Source organism: Panthera onca, chromosome B4 (genome assembly GCF_046562875.1).
Source record: "Panthera onca isolate mPanOnc1 chromosome B4, mPanOnc1 haplotype 2, whole genome shotgun sequence".
Lineage (NCBI taxonomy): Eukaryota > Metazoa > Chordata > Mammalia > Carnivora > Felidae > Panthera > Panthera onca.
In genome coordinates, this window is record NC_138345.1 from 4,256,641 (window position 1) to 4,265,895 (window position 9,255).

The window sequence follows — 9,255 nt, forward strand, 5'->3', positions numbered from 1 at the left end:
ACTGTCTCATGAAAAAAGTCAGACCCAAAGGAGTAAAATAGTGCATAATATTACGTAAGGGATAAAAAAGGACAAGACTGATCTATGCATTTAGAGCTCAGAATAGTGGATATCCTAGGTAACTAGACTGGGGCATCAAGGGGACTTGTTGGGTGTTCTGTTTCTTATCTGAGTTCTAGTTTCATGGGTTTGTTAAGTCTATCAAAATCTCTTGAGCCATATAATTACAAACAGTGCACTCTTTACGTGTACTTAGCGTTACTTTAACAAAACGCTTTTTTAAAGTTAAAAAAAAAGACAACGTTTAGCAACAAGGAATCAGCGGTCATCAAGCCTTACGAGAACTATTATAATCATAATTTAGGTCTGGAGACCATGCCAAGTTTTACTGTTCCTAATTAACTTTAAAGGGCCGGAATTTGGAAACATAATCCCAATTTGACGGATGGGGTAATGAAGGTACAATGGCAGGGTGGCTTGTCAGGGGGTGTTGGTAGGATTGTACATCGTCCATGGCAGAGGCAAACTTACAGGTGCTCCCCAGCATCCCTGTTCTGCCTCCTAAGGCGGCCACTAGCCACGTGTGGCTGGGAGCCCTTGCCGTGCGCCAGTCCAGATCGAGGTGTTATGGAAGATTTAGTGCGAACATTGAAAAGTGAGACATCTCGATTGTTTTGTCTTGGCGACCACTTTCTGAAATGCCATGTTCTGGATGTATTGGGTTAAATAAGCCTTGTAATTAGTTGCAACTGTGTGTCCTTCTCCCTTTCTTTCATGTGGCTAAAAGGAAATTTCCGTTTACTTATGTGGCTTCCATTTGTTTTCCAGTGGACAGCCCCATGCTAGATACATGTCTGTCTGTTACGCTCCAAGGACATCTGTCGCCTGCTTAACACACGCGCACGCATTTGCACACACGCCTCCTCAGAATTTAGTCTCTCAAAAGAAAAATATACCTATTTTGTGTCTTCTTCTGTCTGAAATTTCGGGTGCCTAATCCCTGGTGTATCTAATTTGTCTACAGTTAGAATTAGAATGTTCTTAGTCTCACCAAAAAAGACATCTTCGTAATCAGTCAGTCCTATTACCATTGTTAGGATAATGTAATTTGGCGTAATCACACGCAATTAAGATTTGGTATTTTCAAGAGGGTTTTTTCCCCCCTTAAATGAAACAATTGCAAAGAACACCTCAAATAACCCTCAAAATTTACATTTAACAGAAAGTCCAAACCTACTGTTTTTCCCCTTATTGAATTGCTGTCTGCAGTGCTAGTATTTAGGAGGATAAAGCAGTCGTTTAGATTTGGGTATCATTTTTTTAATTGATGAAAGCAGTTACCAGGTTTATGTAATACAGCATCCTCTTAACAGATGACAGTGTAGGACAGAAAGAAAATGAAACAAGGCAAAATAAAATACAAAACGGGCCAAAAGGAATTTTAATTGCCTTAACCACTAACAATCGAGTAGTCGGAATATTTGAGCTGATTACATTAAAGGATTTAAATTTGAATTCCATATACTCGTGGAATACATTTTCTTGCCGTGTCCCCTGTCACCAGCATTCTGAGGGCTCAGCTTGCAACATGCTGAGTACATTGCCTGTTTTAATGATAGCGAGGCTTGTCAAAGAAGGTGACCCCTTCACTCTGGCAGCCCAACGAAGCCGGTTTAATTCAGCTCTTTAAATTGTCCTGGATTGTGAATTTCAGTGTGTCACATGTAACAGCTCTCTTTCTAGAAGTCATTGTTGCCATTGGATTTGGGGGTATATTTTCTCTTTATTTTTCATTCTCAAAGGTACTGAATTTATGCTCACTCAAAAGTACATGATTAATGACACTATTAGCTATGCGATAAAATTTGAAAAGAATGACCACAAACCACTTAACTAAAATAAATAAGACTTTTTTGGCTAATTAACAGTGACATATTAAGGTCATATGCCGTCCAATTCCCAAATCACCCTTTATTTCCATCTGGCTTAAAATTCTTTTCACCTGTTTGATTTATTACTAAGGAAATTTAACACACACACACACACACACACACACACACTTTTCTCTTCTTGGGAACTCATAATTTGGGATTTATGGCCACTCAGTAAAATACTTAGGTATCCAGTCATTATGTCAATGCAATTTAAAAGTCCCAACATACCCTTTCCTTATAAAAAGACCCATCCACGTAATATCAAAAGACATATTTTATTTGTTCTAACAGTTTAATTAGTTGTGTGTTGTTCTAGACCCCCAGAATCTTCCCAGCACCCCCAGGAGCCTCATCCTGGTGGTAGGGATGCAGGGAGCATGTTATGATCAATTGCTTATGTTCTGCATGAACAGCACGTTCTTTTCCTAAGAATCTGGTGGGAATTGAAAACAATCGTAAGGAAACATTACACCGTCCCCTAAAGTCAGCAGAAACTGCCTGAACACTTTCGTCCCTTTGTGTGTGTGATTCTGTTGCCCCACACATTTACTCCGTGTAGGAAGCAATCCGGGAATATCAGGAAAGAGCCAAGTGCAGTCCCACACATGCTCTGTGTTCAACCACCGAGACGAGACCTCCCTGGGTGCCTCGGGGTAAATATAAGAGGCTAAACGTGGACCTTCGGATTGTAGAGAGATTGCATTTTAATGATTTCTCATCTTTCTTTGCTTTTACTAATATTCAACAAAAACCTATTTAATTGCTACTCGTCTGGAACTGTAATAGGTGCTGGCATCCTGCCTGCATCCGTGAATTAGCCAAGCGCAGGGAGCTCGGATTCTTGCTGCATGCTTTATGCGTCTGCAACTATTGCCATTTTCAGTGATTCTCCACGTCCGTTTTCTCATTTAACACATGTGGCCAATGATAAATAAAATTACAACTCGATGCAAACACTCATTTTATGTACATATTGTCTATTGGTTAACTACCTCGTTTATTCAAGATCCTGATTGGACCAGATATTTGGTCATTGAGAAGGCCATAAGGAGCACCTGATTCTGATGTCTGCAGACTCCAAATAATGTGCTGATTCGTTAAATGAACTAGCACTTTTTCCCTTCTTCCTTCAGACTTATAAAAAAAGTCAAATTGGGTAGGATATAATTGGATAATACATTTGATTTTTCTAACAGGTGTGTTCTTTCGATGTAGCCTAATATTAAAAACTAAAGTTTACTGTATTGTTTATGAAATTCTCATTCCATCCAGAGCTTTCTAAGTGTGTGCAGAAAAAAAAATTGTATTTTCCTCCCTGAATCACTAGGAAAATTAAGGACTAGGAAAATGACATATGAAAACTTTGGCCATTGTGTGGACTCATGTTTCGTTATGTCTGTTCCAAATCAAAGTGCTATCAAACTCCATCGCTCTCAAATTATAAAATATCTTCCAACTGGTCCTTGTCTTTTAAGGAAATTGTAATCTTATTGATCATAGTGAGGTTTATCTTTTAAAGAAAAAAAATCTTTCAAAGAAAATTGTCTTCCTTCATTACCCCCCATAGGTTTCAAAAAATTTCTAAATAAATCTCCATGTACTAGTTTTCCATTCTGTTTACCTCTTTCCCAGCCCAGCTTTTGAATTCTCAAATTTTCATGGGTGGTCAAAGTAAATTAAAATCTTATTTTTAATTTGTTTACAATTAAATCATCCAAACGAGAGCTATTTGATGTTTAGAAAACCCCATAAGCCCCTTGTAGATGTCTTTCTTTGAAGAAGCAAGTTGTCTTTCACCAAGCTTAAACCGAATTCAAACCCCAAGAGCTTTTAAATTCAGTTTGAAACTCATAAGGACACTATAATGAATTCTACTTTGAAAATGTATTTTTTTGCCCTTCAAATGAAGATGACTTTACAGCAGGATATTTGGCCATTTTCTTTCAAATGGAGACAGTATTATATGCATCCTTTCCTACTAATTGTGAGAAAGATGTGAGGTCCAGAAAAGAAAAATAGAAAGAGATGTCATGGTATTTTTCAGGCATTAAAAGACAAAATCTCTGTTACTTCCTTGTGCAAAACATCAGGTTCTGCTTTATTTTTACTTCTCTCTGTTTCTGCATCATCTGTGTCTGCCAGATCCAAACCCAGAAGTGCAAAGTCAGACAAAAGTAAGAAAATAGAAAAGGCTCTTCATATCCCAATCTACCTTTTATTTTAACACGAAGTAGAGGAAAATGTACAAGACCAAGATATTACTGGAATTCTAACACTATTTTATATCGATCAGTTTTCAGTTGTTTTGATGTATTCATTCATTTCTTTTGTAAAATCCATAAACTGTAAAATTCACCTCTTAAGCATACACTTCAGCAGATTTTAATCCAGTCACAAAATTGTGCCATCGCCACCACTAAGTCCAGAATATTTGCATCACCCGAGAAGGAATTTTCATCACACACCCATTTTAGTCACTCCCCGCTCACTGCCTCTCCCAGGGCCTGGCAATCAGTGATTGCCTTTCTGGTTCTGGGGATGTACCTCTCCAGACATGACACGGAAACGGAATCATACACTGTGTAACTATCCGTGTCTGCCTTCTCTCATGCAGCATAGTGTTTGCAAGGCTCATCCACGATGAGGCTTGAATCTGTACTCCGTGTCTTTGTGCGGCTGAATAATATCCCATTAAATGGACACACCGCATTGTTTTTCCGTTCAACCACTGATAGCTGTTGGCATTGTCTTTACGTCTGGCTGTTATGAATAATGCTCCTGTGAATACACGCACAAGTTTTTGTGTGGACATATTTTCCTTCTCAGATAGGCACCTAGGAACGGAACCATTGGGTCCTGTTACAACTCTATGTTTAATATATCGTCCAACTGCCAGAATGTTTTCAAGGGTAGTTAGTATTGAAGGTTTTAATGCCCTGTATCAATTGTATCTCCTTCTAAACATACCGTCACTATATTTCGTCCATATGCTCTATAGGCAGGTTTTTCACGTTAATATTTTGGAGCCTGTGTTCTAGCTTTTTAACTGTGGCTGGTATCAGCAGTTTTAAAAAGTAAGAATTTTCTTGAATTAGATTGTAAAAATTACCTTTATTTTCTGAGATAATAGCAGGGGAGGTGATTTTCAGAGACTATGGTGACTATGACTACGGTGTCCGTATTCATCTGTCTACCGAATACTGTAAAGTTTTATTCCCAGCAAACCATTTCTTTAGAAATATACATGCTTTTGCCAAAGTATCTTCTTGGCAACAATTACACGTGAGTTATTTCAATATAATCATTCATTCAGGATAAACCAATAAAAAATTCAGCCCATTTTCCATAATGAGCACAATTCACAAGGACCATAAAGAAGTGCGTGTCAAGAAATTAGCGTTGTGTCATTGACAGCAATGTGAAATAGCACGTAACTAATGGAACAAGTGACATGAAACTAATGAAATACCGAGAAGAATTAATATGATGCCCTTCCTGTTTCTAAAAGCATTTAGGAAAAAAGGCCCAAACTCTAATGGATCATACAGGGTGATTATCTCCAGCTTGTAATTTTAAAACAATCATTGATCATGTGCGAGAGATTTGCTAAAAGCCATGCCTTCACTGAAGTTAAGAACCCCTGTGCCTGCAGTGACTTTGAAATATAGGACGTGTCAGCTGCCAGTGATGCTAATTTCAGAGCACAAAGCAACCAGCGTGGATTGCTGGGATGCCCACCAATGTTAGCACAGCATCACCCTGTCAATTTACCAGCCTTGGTTCTGATTTCTGGTTTCATGAGAAACATTAGGTCTCTGCCTCTCTCTCTCTCTCTCCTTCTCCGTGTGTCAATCTCTCTCTCTCTAACTCTCTCTTTCCAAACATGTCATTATAAAATTAATGTATTAATAGCTCAAAAGAAATAGCTATTCCTGACAATTTCATAAGTGTTCTTTCATAAAAATTACTTTTCCATCATGACTCTGGAAGAATGAATATTTTGGTAAGTGAATGGGCCGGTGGAGAGTAGCTAGAAGATGCTTTGGAGGAAGCCTCTAAATGCAGAAAGACTTGTCTCTGGCTCCTTCATCATGACGTGAGGATCCAACAGGTCTTTTTCTCCTATATATATATTTTTTTTTCTTTTTAACTTATTTATTTAAATTCAAGTTAGTTAACATACAGCATAGTATTGATTTCCATAGTAGAACCCAATGATTCATCACTTATCTTACAATCATGAATTTTTCTAATTAAAAAAGTTCTATTGGAGCACCTGGGTGGCTCAGTCGGTGGAGAAGCCGACTTCGGCTCAGGTCATGATCGCGCGGTTCATGGGTTTGAGCCCCGCGTCAGGCTCTGTGCTGACAGCTTGGAGCCTGGAGCCTGCTTCCGATTCTGTGTCTCCCTCTCTCTCTGCCCCTCCCGCTCGCCCTCTGTCTCTCAAAAATGAATAAACGTTAAAAATAAAAAACTTCTATTTATCCTCACGTGGAAAAAAACTACCACTTACTTATTCATTGACCTATGCTAGCCTTTCTTCTTTTCCTCATTCTTGTGTATTTCTGGTTTTGCACAGCAAATGCCTCTGTGGCGGTTTTTTCTGGGAAGTGTGTTTGTGACTAACTCACCACGTGGCAGCTGCATCTTTCTCCTGTTTCCAGGGTCTGTGTCATTTCCACTTCCTCCTCCCATGTCCAGCCAGTTCTCCCGGCACCCAGTAACCCGGATGATGGAGCAGTCATTGACTGACTAGGGGCCTTGCATTGCCGCCAGAAATACCTGGCAGGAAGTCTCTAGAGGACTGAGGTCAGTGTGAATGTTCTCATTTTGAGGCTGAGAAAACAGCAGCTCACAGAGGCTGACACACCTGTTAACAGGCAAGGGCAGCAATGAAACTTGGGTCTTTTGAAATCCTGGCCACTGCTCTTTGTATGGCACTATCTGCCAAGTTCCAGAACTTCTGCAACTTACAGTAATATTTGGCAGGTTAATATTGCCTTTTTTTTTTTTTTTTTTTTTTTTACTTTTTCTGGACTAGTATCCACATGATCATGATAAGAACATAAAAAGGCCCAGTCCTGCAAATCTGCAACGCGTTACGGCGAGTGAGATAGAAAATACAGCAACATCTCAAAGAACAGAGTGTCACATTGAATTCCTGGGGAGCCCCTGAGAGAAGAGCAAAAGTGAAACTTGGATGAATAAAAGAAAACAGAAAGGAGGGTAAATATCGGACATAGAATTTTAAACGGAAGTTAAATGTCACAAAGGTGGCTGCACGAAATGAGGGTCGTTACTTTCCCTTGTCATCGCCAAGTTAACAGAGCCGCTCCGGGAACGTCCAGGGAGGGCTGGACGCAGGGACAGCACCTGAAGCTGCCTGCGCGGCCCCGCCTCCCGTCGCTGGGCGTTATCTGCAGAGCAGAGGACATGAAACATCTGGAACATTCAAACATGGGGACCACGGGGTTGGCATGCTTACTTAGCACTTGATTCGTTAAGTCATAATTAGTAAATGTTCTCGTGTTAATTGAACTTGTTGACTTTGCTGTATGTTGGGGGGGGGGGGGTGAATTCGACACAATAGCAATATTCCATGGAAGCAGACCTGACTGCTAACAACTATTAACGTGGGTTATGACAGAACTCAAAACCAACTATCATACGGGTGTAGTGTTAAACCATCATAACTTGCTCCTCCCCTGCTGGTAATGGCAGTCACAAGAGAATCCAAAAAAGCAGCGGACGCCGTTCTTCTGCTGGGAAATTAGGGCTGCTGTTAACAGGGGAAGGGCACCTGAAATGTTTCGTTGACCCGGGTTGGGGGAGGTGGTGATGAGCCCAGTCTGTGGCCACTACCGTGCATGGGAACGTCTCTTTCCGGACCTCTCCTCAATAAACCCACATGTGTCCCGGCCAAGCCAGCTCTCGGCCCGATAACACCTTCAAAAGAAACCATATTCTAAAATCAACATCCTTGAAAAATGATACATTTACCATCGATCTTCCTAATGTGGTGAATCAGGGGATGACATAGGCATTCACACATCCAAAGTTTCCAAAATTATTCTTCAGACACCTCTCACCTTCCCCCGTGTTTCACACTTGGGAATAAAATTTAACAGCAGCTGTTAAGATTCTCTCCCCCTACTTCTTCTGGTTCCTTAGCTTAAAAACTGCATGTTTTCCTGCCCTCCCTCTGCACCCCTGCCCTTACACTGCTCGCAGCGGCGTCTGCTCTGATAGGCGACCCCTCGCGTCTCTGGCGTCTGGGAACCTTCTTCTGCTCTTACGCAGATGGATTTTCTCACGAGCCACAGCTGTGCTGGACGCTCGTACACTCTGTCCCCCGTCACATCAACTTTCCCCAAAGGGAACTATCTATTGTAACACTGTCTCTCAGAAAGTTGGGGAGGAAGGAGACCAAAGACAGTGTTACTTGTGATAATGGGGGCTCCTCTGGAGCAACCCACGCTCTCTTTTCTTTTCCTTCTCCTATTGCTTGGGCGCTGGGCTGTCCGACATCCCTGGGGATTGGAGGGTGTGGCTCGGCTGCAGTCCTGGAGCTGTTCTGGGAGCAGACGTTTTACCGTGTTCTCTCATGCTGCGCCTTTCACGAGCTCACCCTAAAATTGACATGGTTTCATTTTGTTTCTTGATCGCTGCATGGCACTTCCTGTCAAACGTCTCCAGACCGTTTTGGCAAGCAGACAGCACCCAGGACCACAGCAAGGCTCAGTCCCCAGGGGTCTGGCTTGCACTGCAGAGTGGGAGAAAGCCTGACCCCACTTCCTTCTTCGGTCTGAGAAGACCCTGAATCTTTAAAGCAATCAGCTGGCTATAGCTTTTGTATTAATAACTAATTTCCCAATTGTGACTTCATGAAATAATTTATTAGATGTGCTCAATTTAGGGAAGTTATGTAGTATCTAAGTTTCATTTTTGATGAATGAATGTGTGAATGAATGATGATGTATGGTCCTTGACTGTACATTCTCCCCAGCAGTGCCATTAACATCTCATGGCAGTCTACCTGGTTCCTTTCTTCCTTGGATGGTATTTCAAGGATCATAAAAACTGTGGTCACATATGCCCAGATCTGCCCCAAATAACCCTTCTCGTATGACTGTCGGCAAATAACCCAATTCCAGCGATGTTCCTTCTACAAAGGATGACGTCTATTAAGATGTCTTATTTCTGAACTAAAATGAGCAAACTTCTGGAATTTATAGGGGATTTCAGTGAACTGCTCTACTAGAAAGTCTGGCCACCTCACCAGTCGGGGAAGAATTCAGTGCCTTCTGCTCAAAGAGTGTGG

At 41.1% G+C, this 9,255-nt stretch overlaps 1 long non-coding RNA gene across 1 annotated transcript in view; it reads left to right on the forward strand.

Annotated features, from left to right (window-relative positions):
* LOC132695150 (uncharacterized) overlaps positions 1 to 8,676 on the forward strand; it is a 206,329-nt gene extending 197,653 nt beyond the window's left edge. Inside the window, exon 4 of the long non-coding RNA XR_013556582.2 lies at positions 6,976 to 8,676. This is a non-coding gene — a long non-coding RNA (uncharacterized LOC132695150). The remainder of the gene's footprint in view (positions 1 to 6,975) is intronic.
* Positions 8,677 to 9,255: the final 579 nt, after the last annotated feature.